We start from the raw sequence: 16,074 nt of genomic DNA, 5'->3' as shown, positions 1-16,074 counted from the left end.
AGCAAGGGGTATTATTCGTAATGACTGTGGTAGGTTGCATGCGGCTTATTTTGTGTTTTTGGGCCAGGTTCAAACAATTTTGCTGAAATGAGAAGTTTGTTGGAAGGGGTTTGAAGGTGCTATCAGCTTGGCTTCTCTCGGGTAGAGATTGAAACTGATTCTCAAATTCTTGCTAATTAGATTACGAAGGCCTCGTTTGTTTTCGTATATGAGATGAGATGAATTGAGATTAAAGTTAAAAGTTGAATAAAATATTATTAGAATATACTTTTAATATTATTTTTATTTTTGGATTTGAAAAAGTTGAATTGTTTATTTTATTTTGTGTGGGAATTTAGAAAAGTTGTAATGATTAGATGAGATGAGATTAGTTTAGAGGAATTGTGAAAATAAACGAGGTCTAAGGGTGATTGTAATATCTGGTATTTAGAGGATTTTTGGAAAGAATTACATGTTTATTTTGCTTGCATGGAGTATAGAGTGAGTCATGTTTTTCATGAAGGAAATATTGTGGCTGATTTTCTTGTCAAGCGGGGAGTTAATGGTTTAAATTCGGATTGGTCTGATGATAGTGATATATGTTGCCCGAAAAGTTAAGAGGTCTTCTTCGTATAGACATAATTGATCTTCCTTACTTACGGATCTCATAGTTTTCTTCCTGGTAAGATGCTTTTGGTTTATCCGCTTTGTTACTCTTAATTGCATGTGCCATTTTCTTGCAGGTTTTTTATCTGTTTTTGTCTAGATTTGGTTTTTGTTTACCTGAAATTCATTAGTATTTTGTATTTTGGTTGGTTGTTTTAGATTTTTGATACTCGAATTTTGGCCTTTTATGATTATGTGTATTTCCTAGGTGTCTGGTTGTAACCACAGCTTTCTTCTGTCACAAGTGAGGGTATTCAATAAAATTGGAGTATTGTCCTCTTCTTAAAAATATATATATATTCATTATATTTTTCATCCAACATTAAAAATACTTTTTAATAATTGGTTGTCCCCACCACTTTATCAAATCTCCAAAAAGTTAAAACAATCTCATTTCACTATCCAAACACACTCATTTTTATAGTAAATCTCATCTCATCTCACTATCCAAACACACATTTTTTTACAAACCATCTCATCTCATCTTAACTCAAAAATATTTTACTATTTAAAATATCTCATTTTATCTCATTTCATTTAAACTGCGTAACCAAATGGAGAGTCTTATTGGAAAGAAAGTATTTATCTATCTTCTTAGTTGATTGGATGCATGTTAGATTCTTCAATATTTTTTTTCTTCTTATCTCAAAAGGATCTGAGTGTTTACACGACCTTTATACCGCATGACTCAACAATAAGGAATATATATATATATATATATATATCTTCCTATATCTTAAAATCATCTATAACATGAACAATAATGAACAGTAATTACTGTTCACGTTAATTTCACTTCTCGTGTATGCAGACCTTTCAGACTCAAGTGGAGGAAGAAAAAAATTTCTTTTTCTCTTTCTCGCATCTTTGTTTTCTTTCTACTGCTCAACAATAGAAATATATTTCTTCTTTGTTTCCCTTTTCCCCGTATGATTTCTTCTTCGTTTTAGATTTCTTTTCACATCTTTATTTTCTTTCTTCTTCATTTTTTTTTTGTTTGAAGAGAGGGAAAGAGAGAGTTGCCGTGTTCGTGCAAATACCAGTGTGCAACAGAGAGGAAAAGGGAGGTTCGTGGTGGATGGGTCTGGTAGAGGTTGTCGCCGGTGTGAAGTGGTGGAGGTGCGGTGGCCTGGGTGGCTGCGTACAGCTGCGCAACTGGACACAAATGGGTGAAACCCATTTTGGTTGGGGTTCCGCAGGGGAGAGGGAGGGCTACACGTGGGGGACATCGGTGGTGGCTAGGTTGGTCGCCGGCATGAGGGGGAGTCGTCGATGGTGGTCGTGACGCTGGGTGGCTACGTACGACAGCGCAGGTTGAGATAAATGGGAGAAACCCATTTCGGATGGGTTTTTGCGGAGGAGAGATAGGGCTGCGCGTGGGGGACATCGGTGGTGCCTGGGTTGGTCGTCGGCGTGAGGCGGACTCGCCGGTGGTGGTGGTGAGGCTGGCCAGCACACGGAGGCGACGAGCTGGGCTGAAGGAGAACGGGCAGTGGGGATGAATTGGGCCCGAGGAGAGAGACAAAGTGAGGAAAAAAAATTAATAAAATCACTAAAAAATATATATATATGTTGCTATATTTTACAATTTCTCATCTAAAAAAATATCTAACTACTTGTTATTAATAAATAATAGTAAATTCTTTTTTTTTGGGAGTAAAACTGATAGAATAAAAAGTAAGAAGATATTATATAAAATCAAATTGGTAAAAATATCTTTAATTATATATATAGCTAATTATATATATATATATACACACACACCAATGCATGCAGTAATGTCACCATTCACCAGGATTTTATCCCGATTACATTTGTGTGAAAGATCTTGCCTGGACCTTCACATGAACAAATTATAACAAATTATTATTAATTTTGATGACACAGACCCTTTATGTTTTTTTCATATTATTATTATTATTATTATTATTATTATTATTATTTTAAAATTTTACTTTTATTTGGCAAAATTATGACAATAACCTTGAAAGCTCTCGAGTCTTAAATATTATATAGCCGTATTAATTAATCTAATAATCTAAAGGCATGCCTATTGAGTACAAGGTTGGCATTCAACGATATAATTAATTAATTAATTAACAAAGAAATAAAAATTAAAAAATTTGAGATTCTGATTGGATGGAAGGTAATGATTAGTTTGATCTGGGTGAGACATGCAGCATGTTTAGTATAATTTTTATTGGAAGATAACATCATTAATGATCAAGATTAGGTTTAGTAGTGATGAAGTACGATGTACGTGATCATGATGATCAGTGATAATGAGTTGCCTTGTTTCTTAAACAAAATCTTTTTGGTTCAATCTCCAAGCAAATGTGCCTCTCACATTGCCCCACCGCTAGTGTATATATATACGGAAAATGAGATTCAGCCCAAGTTGTACCTAAAGCTTGACTGATATAGGGAATGCTTTCTCCTAATTTGTTATGGAATATATATCTTTATATGGGGAACAAAATTCAGTCATAGTTGTACCTAATAATAGGGGTATATTATTATACGTATATAAAACGATGCCGACGTTGTTTTAGTTTTGAAGTTTATAAAAAACAATTATGTAAAACGGTGCTATTTCGACTTTGTTAAGGAGTATATATATACACTTTGTCCCACTTTGTTAAGGAGTATATATACTTTATATCGGGAACCAAACTCAGCCCCCGTTGTAACTAATGCTTGCTTTATACGAGGAACCAGATACAGCCCCGTTGTACCTAATGCTTCATCGATTTAGGATATGTTTGTGTAATGAGATGTGATGAAAATTCTACGAATAGTAATGAAATTGTTTAAGATAAGATATTTTATTAAGTTTTAAAAAATAAATGAGAAAATATAATATAAAAATATTATAAAGTTAAATTTTTATTTTTATTTGATAAAGTTGTAATGATTAAATAATGTTTAGATGAAAAAATTAAAAATTTGAAATTGAAATATGTTTTATGTTTAAGTGATGTTTGATAATAAAATTATGATAAATTTTGACATCTCATCTAACTTCCCAAACAATCCTTTATTTTTACATTTTTTACTTTTGAAATTTTTGATAAATAAAAACTAGTTGAAATTTGAAAATTTAGAAGGAAAAAAGTGGATCGAAGCAGAGTCAAACGATAGATGCGCATGATATATTGGTTGAGACAAAGTCTTTGGTAGGCCCCACAATCTTTCGAAAAACCGTAGAGGTCTTAGATCGTTGGCAACGGCCTATGTCTAAATTTTGACTAAAATTTGAGATTTTAAATTTTTTGAAAGAGTAATTTATATTGGATTAATCATTTTAAAGTTAAAATAATAATATAATATTATATTTTAATAATACTTTTTATATTTTGTAAATACATTCCATATATTAATTATTAATTTATTTTTTATTTAAAATTATTGTTTTCCAACAACAGAGGATTGTGGTGCTTATGGATTTGTTTGAAATAATTATAGAGTAAAATAATAGTTTGGAGATGAACAGTAACTAGTCAAATTTGAAAAAAGATATAGATTTATTGTAGCTCAAAAGTGGAGTTTTGGATGTTTGTCTAGTCCAATGCATCTCACTTTTGAGCTACCTAGCCAAATTTTGACTAGCCTAGACCAATATTAGTGCTCTTAGGGCCTGTTTGTATAACGGATTGAAAAAAAATACTGCAAAAGACATTAGAAAATTGGTTGCCCAATGTCATGAATACAAGTTAAAACGAGACTAATAGACAACAACTTGTATTTTATGTGTCAAACTATACAATACAAGTAGGATCGTTCACCTGACCTGAACTGGAAACTATCATTCCAGCTCGACCCGGCCCGACCTAGGGGCATTCCATTTGGTTGTGTAGTTGATTACCTGACTCGAAAATATTTTTCGAAAGAAACGGGTATTTCGACCAGACCCAATTTTTTTTTTTTTTTTGGTTAATGATCTATATATACATTAGAAAATTTTGATTACCATTCTATACAAAAAATTTGAAATGGTCTCTTCCAATACTCTTTTGTGATTTTGTATAGGAGATTGTAATTGTGCACTAATTCGCAGAATCTGTTTGTTTCTAAATTTCAATGTAATTAAAATAATCATTTGCAATTATTTACATAATTATATTTTAAATTCAATTCAATTTTATAAATTAATTTATAAAAATATCTTCAATTTAAAATATAATTATATAAAAAATTTAATGGATATTATTACATTAATATAAGAAAGAAATATGATTACTGAAATGAGATCATTATTATTATTTTTTTCTAAGCAAAACGCTAGGTTTATAAAATTCCTTGGGGGCAATGGAATAGTTGTCGAGTTTCAATAATACCTAAAAAGAAAAAAAAAAAAAAAAAAAAAAAAAAAAAAAAAAGAACAGGAGGTGGTGGAGCCCCCACTCCCCAAATCGCCAAATTGTATTGCGGGTATCGGGGAATTACCCATACCGAACCGTTTTAAACGGAACAAAAAGGACACGGAACTCGGAAGCAATGAACCATTTACTCGTTTTGTGTTTCAGGCCGGTTAATTCGGGTCGGGTCGGGTCTAAAATTTGTTCGGTGGGACCACGGCTTAAATGTTCAGCCCTAATTATATAAGACCCTTATTTATAGATGAATGAGACGTCATAAAGAAGGAAAATACTATAAGTCAAATATGCTACTTGATAATAATTAATTTATACAATAAACTAACTATGTTAAAGAATATGTCATATTATCATACATATGTTAAAATATTATAAATATATTCTGTCGTAAATATGGTAATATTCTAACCAAAACTATGCAACAAAGGTATTACTTTTGATGACAAGATCCAACGTTGTTGTATTTATTTATGGTATTGATGATCTGATATGTGCTTATGTGGATATAGTTAAATGATTTGGAAGTATTGATGTTTGATTTAGAGTTGTTAGAAGTATATATATTGAATCCATTGGAAAATCTATTAGCACTAAGAAAGTAATTATCAAGTGATAAGAGTTAACTCTCTGGACCTCTGTGATTGAGGTCCAGAGAGTTAAGAATTTATTAAGACATGCTAGCTGTCCATGAAAAGGCTATTTTAAAAGCCTACATGAAAAGTAGTTAAGAATTTATAGGCTTAGCAAGGTTTCTTTGGTTCAAGCCCACTTTGGGTTATGGTCATTAGGAGATAAAATCTGGAATTCTCGACAATGGATTTTAAAATAGATTTAGGCATCTCAAGTAGGCTAAACAAGCTTAAGAAATATGCCCTTTAAATCAACTTGTGGTCCCTCATTATAAAATGGTTAGCTCATCAATATTTTGGAATCTTGGGTTAGGTAGAATTTAACCAAACGAGGAACAACATAAGGGCTATTTTTATGGCATGACATGGACTTAGGAATACTTGGACAGCCTTGCATATCATAATACCTCATGCACAATTAATCCCTTATATCTAAACTAACTAAGCTATAACCTATTCACATAAGCAATATATTAATTAGTTTAGATAGAACCTCCCATTAAAGTTAAAGTAGTATAAAGTATAGCAAAATTACCCATTAAGAAACTTTAAAACCTTTAAACACTTAGGCTTATGATTTACTCACTTAATACCTTTAAAAGCAAGATATAAAATTATAGGACCAAGCAAAACCTTTAAATCAAACCTCTAGCATCCTAAAAATAGATTACCAACCAAATCTCAACACAAGGCACATGATACCAACATATATAATTTAAAATCACTATAATCATCTCCTATGATTAAACCAAGTTTAATAACAAAATAGCATTTTCGAAATATAAGAAAATACATAGCGAAATAGCTATCATACCATTCGGTTTGGGCCAAAACAGGGCATACATATTTATTTGTAATATAGGAAATTAAACACATCAAGACACAAGCTAAAACAACTTAATGGGCTTCCAAAATCACATTAAAAATAAATAAGTCAAATTAGGATTTTTACCTTAAGCTCTTAGCCCCTTCCAAAATACAAGTGGAAGACCAAATAGAGGGACAACCGTGTGGATGAAGAACAACATGATATCACTATTTTAAACCCCAAAACCGAAATATAAAGAAAAATCATCGAAAGAAAACTCACTTGATCAACCATGACTAAATTCTAAATACATAAAGGAGAAGGATTATGGGTACACTTACCTTGCTATGGAGTCATAAATTTGAAGATGATGAGAGGAGTTTGGTTTCTTGAAGAACAAAAGATAGGAGAAGAAGAGAGAATAGGCTTTAACTTGCTTAGAAAGGGAGTGAAGATTTATTTCTTTTCTCTTGGGTGAGGGTCGATGGTTATGGGAGGGGAAAATGCCTTAGGAAAATTTTTATTTTCTTTTCTTCTTTTCCTTGCGCTAGAAGCCGATGGGTGACAAAGAGAGAAAAAGAATCTGTTCCTTCTCTTGGAGGCCATCGTGTAAGGGAAGAAAGAGGGACTTTAATTGGCTTATTGAGGAAACTATGGTTTCAAGGGAAGGAAAAGTCAAAGGGATTTAGTTGCCTATCTTAAAAAGGAAGATGGGATTTTATTCCTTTCTTGGGTGTTTGACCGATTGGTAGGATTGGGATATTTTAGGATTAGTTTTGTCTTTTCCTTTTTTCCTTTTATGGCCTTAATCGATGGGGGCTAGGAAGAGAACAAGAAGTCAATATCTTCCTCATGAAACTTACGTCTAAGGAAGGAAAATGAATTTAGTTGATTTGGTTAAAACTTATTACATAAGCTTGGGAGTTGGATGGTGGAGATCTATCCACCTCAAGGATAATTTTCACCTACCAATCAAATGGTAGGGAATAATTGGGTCATTTTCTAAATAGATAAAATTAAAAGGCTTAAGAGAAATATTTCAAAGTCTTAATAATACCCTTGATTTATTTTAATAAATCCTATTTTAAAATAAAGCATACTCATCTTAAAATAAAATAATTAGAAGTAATAAAAATATCTTTTTCTCAAAATATTTAACTTAGAATTAATAAAAAAATGATGTAAGGACCTACGTAGTAGGACTCGGGTATTACAATTAATGTGTAGTATTTTCGCTTTAAGCAGTCTCTTATTGTATGTATTTTTTTTTCCAATAATGTTTTTGTTAAGAGAAATGTTTGGGATCCCGAAAATGGGTCTCGAACATTTCTCCCAAAACATTTTTTTATTTTTTATTATTAATTTTATTTAACGATTAAGGAAGTTTTTTTTAATGGCGTTATGAATTTTTTTTTTTAAATATTTATGATAATTAAAAATATACATGAAAAAAAAGAAAAAAAAATGAAAAAATGAAATGCACTATTCGAGACATCCTTCGAGACAATTTTTCGATGACTGTAGTGCCACTCTTTTGTCAAGAGCATGGTTTTGAGATTTCTACTATAACTCCCTTGCTCTCTTTGTATAAAATGTTTCCTCATCACAAGTGAGTTTATCTATCAAATTGGGGTGTGTGAATATATATATATATATATATATATATATATATATATATATATATATTTATATAAGTGAAGGATTATTGAATTATTTATAGTAAGGCCCCGTTTGGTTTCACAAATCTCTTAACTCAACTTTCAATCATTATTTAAATACAAACACTTTCAAACAAAATACAAAAAAAAAAATATTAAAAATTTATATTCTAATATTTTAACTTTATAATATTTTTATTCAATTTTTTTTTCTCTCATTTTCCAAAACCTTATAAAACATCTTAACACAATCAATTTCATCTCTATTTATAAACTATCTTATTACTGTTCATAGATTTATATCCATATGTAAACAAACGATGGCTAAGGCTGCATTTGCTTGCAAGATTCAATTGAGTTCAGTCTAATTTTAAGCTGAGTCTAATATCTAAATATTCAACTCTCAAATTACTAAATTTATCTCAACTCAAAACTTCCTTACATGTGAGATCCACAATTTTTTTCAACTTAACACATCTTTATACGTAAGATCCACAATATTTTTCAACTTCTCATAAAAAGTACTAAATTCATCTTAACATCTAAACACATTTTAAACTCAGTTTAGATGGACTCCACATAATTTTTTCTACTACTCAACTCACTACTATTCATAAAAAATTGAACTCAATTTTACTCAACATCTAAATGCAGCCTAAGTAACATGAAAGAGGGTGATCATTAGGACGAGAAAACAATGGCAAAACAATACAATGAGTTACGACATACAGGTGCGGAATTGTTGGCTCCCCATGGCTACTCTTCAGCTAACCGTTCGATCTTTCTTGCTTCTCCCTCAGCTCTCAATCTCGCTTCTTCTTTTGCCGTTTCAAGAGCATGGATCAGACTCTGCAAACTAAATGTCGCGTCCCCTAAATCCGCCTTGGCCATCAAATGATCCGCAACATCAGCGGGAGTCATATTTGTTTCTTCCAACAGCACACTGATTTTGGGAAACAAGTTATGAGATTCAAGATTAAGATAGTTCTTAGCTAGCACCTTGAACGCGTCAAACCTGCAATACGACAACTCTACGTGCACATCCATTCGCCCTTTTCTAATCAGAGCTGGATCCAAATTCTCTACGTAATTTGTCGTGAACACAATCAGCCTTTCCCCACCACAAGCTGACCAAATACCATCAATAAAATTTAGGAGCCCAGAAAGAGTAACCTGACTGGCGGCTCTGGTATCCATTTCTTCCTTTCCTAGGTTTCGCCTCAAAATCGAATCCTTCTCTGCCTCCACTTTCTCATTTTTCTTCCTCCTTTGACCAGTGAGATCAAGTGAAGTTTGAATTAACAAGTTCCTCAATCACAATAATAGACTTGCTTGAAGTTTGAATTAACAAGTTCCTCAGCTGGGTGTTATCCTTCACCGCAGTCAATTCAAGGTCATAAATATCGTAGCCTAGAAGATTGGCCATGACAGCAATCATGGTAGACTTGCCGGTTCCTGGAGGACCGTAAAGTAGGTACCCTCGCTTCCAAGCCCTCCCAACTCTTTCATAGAAGTCTTCCGCTTTGCTGAATGTGATGAGGTGGTCGATAATTTCTTTCTTTTTCTTTGGATTCATTGCCATTGTCTGAGACGTAGCTGGGTGCTCAAACACCACATGGCTCCAGTACGGCCCTGCGTTGGTGTAAAGCTTTCGTGACCGGTTTCTCATCTTAATCGCCTTACCCTCTTTCAGGACGCCATTCAGGTACGACCCGAGAATGAGATCACGATGTCGTTTATGGAAAGTGAGTTTGTAGTATCTCTTCTCCTCTGATCCTGGGCGAAAAGACAGTGATATTGGTGCACCCGAAATTCTAATTTTCCCAGAAGCCCACCATATTTTAACCCCTTCAAACTGATCAGCAATCACTTCGCTGTCATCCATGCTAAGACTAAGAGATAGGCTGTTCTGAAATATGTTCGCCTTCAGCCACTTTGAGTGCATAAAGGAATTAATGGAGCTAAGGTAGTTGTCAATGGCAAAGTAAGTTTCGCTCCGCAAAACGAGATGGTCTGTGCTGAACTTGTTGAAATTAAAGGAAGAAAACTCTCAAACACTTAGAAGGCCACCAGACTAAACGTAACATGAAGATGATAATTTACATTGATGAGCTGTAAAATACAATTCATTTATTTGTTATTCTGTTATTTGATTCTTTGTACTATAAATAGCAGTTGTACAAGACAAATCGAGTAGTACATTTTATTCACAAATTTATTCTCCACGTTCCTCTACTTTCTGTTATTCTTCAGTCCTTTGCACATGCTCGAGGCAGTTACTCCTCCTTCTACCTTGCGATTGTATCATTGTTAATATGGTACGAGAGCAATGACAGAAAATACTGAATCATCCAAACACTCCAAAAATGAGAACAATCCTCATCATCCCGCTACATTCAACCTAGAGAGGGAGCCTCATCTCCCTTAGTTCTTGATTTACTTACCACAGAAAACTACGTAACCTGGGAAAGAACAATGCGTCGTGCTCTCAATATCAAAAACAAGCTTGGATTCATTGATGGTACAATCAGCAAGCCAACACTCACTTCCGATCCCCTTTTCGCATCATGGGAGTGCTACAATGACATGCTCATAGCATGGATTCAACATTCGGTTAGCTCAGAACATCGATCAAGCATTGTGCATGCAGCTACTACTGAGAGCGTTTGGAGTGATCTTCGAGAGAGATTCTCCATCCAAAAAGCACCTCGGATCTTCCAAATTACCAAATCCATTTCATCATCAACACAAGACACTGATTCCGTCAGCCAATATTATAACAAACTCAAAGTATTTTGGGATGAACTGGAGATTTACGAACCCATGCCTACCTGCAACTGTGGAGCTATCAAAACCATGCTGGGCTACAACCATCGTAGCAAGGTGATGCAATTTCTTGTCGGCCTTGATGATTCTTATGACTCTGTCCGTGCGCAAATCTTACTACATGACCCACTCCCTGCTCTCAACCGAGTTCTCTCTCTAGTTCAACAAGAGGAACGACGTCGCCAACTTCATTTCGTGCCTTCACCACAAGCGATGATAGCTAAAGGACCAGATACTCACAACTCGACCACCAGTCGTAGAGAACGCCTTTTTTGCTCCCATTGCAATGTACCAGGCCACTCACTAGAGCGTTGCTTCAAAGGATAAATGCTACAGATTAAATGGATTTCCTCCTGGCCATAAGAATAGCTCAAGACTTAAATCCTCAGCTAACCAATCTTCTCTTGCGCAGGAGGAAATTATCAATGGTCCGCCTATTACTCGAGAGCAATATAACCACATCCTTGCCTTACTCCATCCTCCTCATGGTGATGCTAGCACAGCTGCTGCAAATACCGCACATACTAGTCCACCTCCTGTCTCTGGTATTTTCCCTTCTGACACAACACACACACACGACTCAACATTGAAAAGCCAAACACCTGGATTATAGACATGGGCACTACAGATCATATGATCTGTAGCCCCAAATTCATCACCCATAATATCACTGCAATTTACCACATGATCAAACTTCTCAATGGATCTACCACTACTACTACACACATTGGTGATGTGCATTTATCAACTCATCTAATTCTTCGCCGTGTGTTATGTGTGCCTGATTTCTCTTTTAATCTCATTTCTGCCAAATCCTTGACACAACACTCTAATTGTTGTTTGCTATTTTTCTCCAATTCTTGCTATATCCAGGACCTTTCATTATGGATGAAGATTGGAGTGGGGACGGTGCATGATGGCTTATATCCCTTACAACTATCCAGACCCAAATCAACTAGTCTGCAACACCATTTTCATACTTTGTTTCCTTCAATTTCTGTTAATCACACTACTGCTTCCAAGTTTGATAAATTCACATTGTGGCATTATAGACTTGGACATAGCTTCATGGTTCAATACATATTGAGTGATGTTCATTCTAGTTCCAATCATTCGGATCAATCAAAGTTAATTTGTGATATATGCCCCCTTGCAAAGCAACACAAACTGCCATTTCCAGATGCAGAATCCAAAGCCAAAAAGCCCTTTGATGTCGTTTCAGTCGACATTTGGGGACCTAACCAAACACAATCATACAACGGTGCTAAATACTTTCTCACCATTGTTGACCAATTCACAAGGTGCACTTGGCTTTATCTACTTAGAACAAAATCTTAGGCTAGAAGATCTCTTTTAAATTTTTTCTCTCTTATTGAAACCCAATTCAACACTCAAATCAAAGTCATTCGGTCTGATAACGGCGTTGAATTTCATATGCCAATTTTTTATCACTCCAAAGGTGTTGTGCACCAAACAACATGTGTTGCCACACCTCAACAAAATGCACTTACTGAATGCAAGCACCAACACATACTTAATGTGGCACGTGCTCTCAAATTCCAGTCGAGATTACCACTTCAATATTGGTCTGATTTTGTTACCACTGCAGTATACTTAATTAATCGGACACCTACTCAAACACTTGGCTACAAAACCCCATTTGAGATTCTTTATCAAACAAAGCCATCTTACTCCCATTTTAAAATTTTTGGATGCCTTTGCTTTGCCTCCACCTTATCACATGCTAGAACTAAATTCGAACCTCGCGCTCGAAAATGCTTGTTTATTGGCTATCCATACGGCGTCAAAGGCTACAAATTACTGGACCTCACAACTCAGCAAATATTCCTCTCTCGAGATGTTATCTTCCATGAAGAAATATTCCCTCTCAAACAACAAAACCAAACTACACCTGTGTCACCCACTTTAATTCAAACACCTTCACCTTCAACTTCATCTTCACTTTTCGACCCTCATGCTTCCACTGACCATATCGACACATCATACAATCCAACCCCATCACTTGTTCCCAATCCCGCAACCCAAACAGACACACCAGACTCACCTTCCATTCAGGACTCTACAAACAATCTACCAATCTCACCTTCTCACATTTCAGATGATAATTCCAGCAAAATAACACATCCTTCTGCCCACGATGAACCTTCTCAAGTTCTTCAAAAATCAACTCGACCAAGAAAGGCCCCTGCATTCCTCCGTGAATACCATTGTCAACAAGTCACCACCACTGATCCTCCCCAATCAGCATCCTCAATGATTGCTTCTGGATCCTCCTCCCCATCAGGTATGAATATCTCTTTTCCCCTTTCCGCTGTTTTGTCTTATGCATCCTTGTCTCTCCAGTTTCAGGCATTCACCACATCTATAAACACTGAACCAACATCCTATACACAAGCTATCCAACAACCAATCTGGCATGAGGCCATGGATCAGGAACTTGCTGCCCTCGAGCTCAATAAGACTTGGACCATAGTTGATTTACCTCCAGGCAAGAGACCAATTGAATGCAAATGGATTTACAAGCTCAAATTCAAGGGTGATGGATCGATAGAAAGAGCTAAGGCTCAGTTAGTCGCTAAAGGTTTCACCCAACGCGAAGTTATCGACTTTCACGATACGTTTTCACCAATTGCTAAAATTGTTTCAATTTGTTGTCTCTTAGCAGTGGCTGCCATCAAAGGGTGGGAACTACAACAGCTTGATGTCAATAATGCCTTCTTGTATGGCGAGCTAGTTGAAGAAATTTACAAGAAGCCACCCCCTGGTCATTTTGCAGCTAAAACTACTCAAGTTTGCTTATTGCAAAAAAGCTTGTATGGCTTGAGACAGGCGTCCCATCAATGGAACACCAAATTGGTTTCATCTCTAGCTGAATTTGGATTTATCTAGTCAAAGGCGGATTATAGCCTCTTCACCAAGTGCACTCCTACTTCACTCATCGCACTACTTGTGTATGTCGATGATATTATCCTCATGAGCTTGGACACCAATTCAAGCAATGCTGTTAAGCAATTTTTGGAGACCAAATTTTGCATAAAAAATCTGGCTGCATTGCGGTACTTTCTTGGCATGAAAATCGGTCGAACACAAGCTGGAATTCAACTCTACCAGCGCAAGTATGCGTTAGATATTCTTACTGAAACTGGCCTCTTAGCAGCCAAGCCATCTCTCTTACCAATGGAACCAAACATCAAACTCAAACGGGATGAAGGTGAAATCTTTCATGACCTAGCACTCTACAGAACATTGGTTGGAAAGTTGCTTTATTTGACTAACACTCGACCTGATTTGAGCTATAGTGTTAACTTGTTAAGTCAGTTTATAGATACCCCAAGAGTGCCACATTATGATGTTGTTCTTAAAATCCTCAAGTATATTAAGAGAACCCCGGGACAGGGCATTTTTCCTTTATGCTAATTCCAACATGGAACTTGTCGCATATTCTGACGCAAATTGGGCAAATTGCCCAGACACTCGTCGCTCCACCAAAGGATTTTACGTATTCATTGGAAGTTCTCTTGTTTCCTAGAAGTCGAAAAAGCATAATACGATCTCTCGATCCTCTGCTGAATCGAAATACAGAGGAATGGCTGCTGCTGTTTGTGAACTCACTTGAATTCGCTACCTACTCACAGACTTACGTATCACCATTGGAACACCTGCTACTCTGCACTGTGATAACCTCGCTGCCATGCACATTGTTGCAAATCCGGTCTTCCACGAGCGCACGAAGCACATTGAACTTGATTGCCATCTGGTTCGTGACAAAATTGCAGCGGGAGAAGTTAAAACTGCTCATGTGTTCTCTTCAGCTCAATTGGCGGACCTTCTCACCAAGCCATTGCATTCACCTACCTTCGATCGACTATTGCTCAAGATGGGATCAATGTGTACTCTCCATGTTGCGGGGAGATGTTGAAATTAAAGGAAGAAAACTCTCAAACACTTGGAAGGCCACCAGACAAAACGTAACATGAAGATGATAATTTACATTGATGAGCTGTAAAATACAATTCATTTATTTGTTATTCTGTTATTTGATTCTTTGTACTATAAATAGCAGTTGTACAAGACAAATCGAGTAGTACATTTTATTCACAAATTTATTCTCCACGTTCCTCTACTTTATGTTATTCTTCAGTCCTCTGCACATGCTCGAGGTAGTTACTCCTCCTTCTACCTTGCGATTGTATCATTCTTAATAGAACTTGTTGAACCTGATTTCGATGTAAGGGTAAATGAAACTTGGCAATATTTGATGGTATTCCAAGATGAAGTTTGGCAGCCCATGAAGAAAGGATCGCTGAAACATAGCCCACGCAACCATCAAACTGGCAGTTATGGATCCTAGCTGAGCCAACCTGTCTCGTGGTGCCATCGTGATTTTTTTGATCTTTTGTTTCTCTCTACATGTTAGTCACGAAGAAATGCTGTAAAACCTTTATATAAATCTTGTGATACATGATGATCATTTATCGCTCGCGCGCGTTGGCATTTCTAAGAAAGTCGATGGTAATAGTATCGTCGTTTCTCCAGAATTGACTTGTGCGCGTCTCATTAAAAACTACAAATTAGGGCCCCATGCATATTCATTATACGCGGTGAAGGCGACAGCAGCGAACTTTTCCAAGCTTCTTGTCACTCTCATTGGCATGCATGATAGATACACATGCAACTTTTTAAAAAAGTCAACTTTATAGATTTTACATAATAAAAATAAACAATAGAAATATCAAAATTCCGAATAACAAAATAGTTTTAGAAGACAATTAATCCTTTTACTAATTAAAGTTTTTTTTAAAAAAACAAAAAAAAAAAAAAACTCCATTATTACAGATTTGAGCATTTGATAGTTTATAATTAATGTTCAAGCAAAGCAAAATAACCCCCCTAAACTACAAAATGTTAAAATATTCTAATTCTATAGCTCCATAATTCCACAATGCAAAAACTCAAAAAAATGGAAAACTTAAATAAAAAATGAAAATTTTATTTAAAAGGATTCAAAAAGCTGTAAAAAAACACGTGAACATTAAAAAATAAATTATTTATAAAAAACGAAAATGAAAAATTTCTTTTTTAAATATAAACTTTAAAAATGATAAAAAAAA

General features: G+C 35.3%; 1 pseudogene; it reads right to left on the bottom strand.

Annotated features, from left to right (window-relative positions):
* Positions 1-1,623: 1,623 nt before the first annotated feature.
* On the bottom strand, positions 1,624-15,341 carry LOC108991250 (annotated as a pseudogene).
* Positions 15,342-16,074: the final 733 nt, after the last annotated feature.

Source organism: Juglans regia, unplaced genomic scaffold (assembly GCF_001411555.2).
Source record: "Juglans regia cultivar Chandler unplaced genomic scaffold, Walnut 2.0 Scaffold_637, whole genome shotgun sequence".
NCBI lineage: Eukaryota > Viridiplantae > Streptophyta > Magnoliopsida > Fagales > Juglandaceae > Juglans > Juglans regia.
This window is presented reverse-complemented; position numbering and strand designations above follow the sequence as displayed.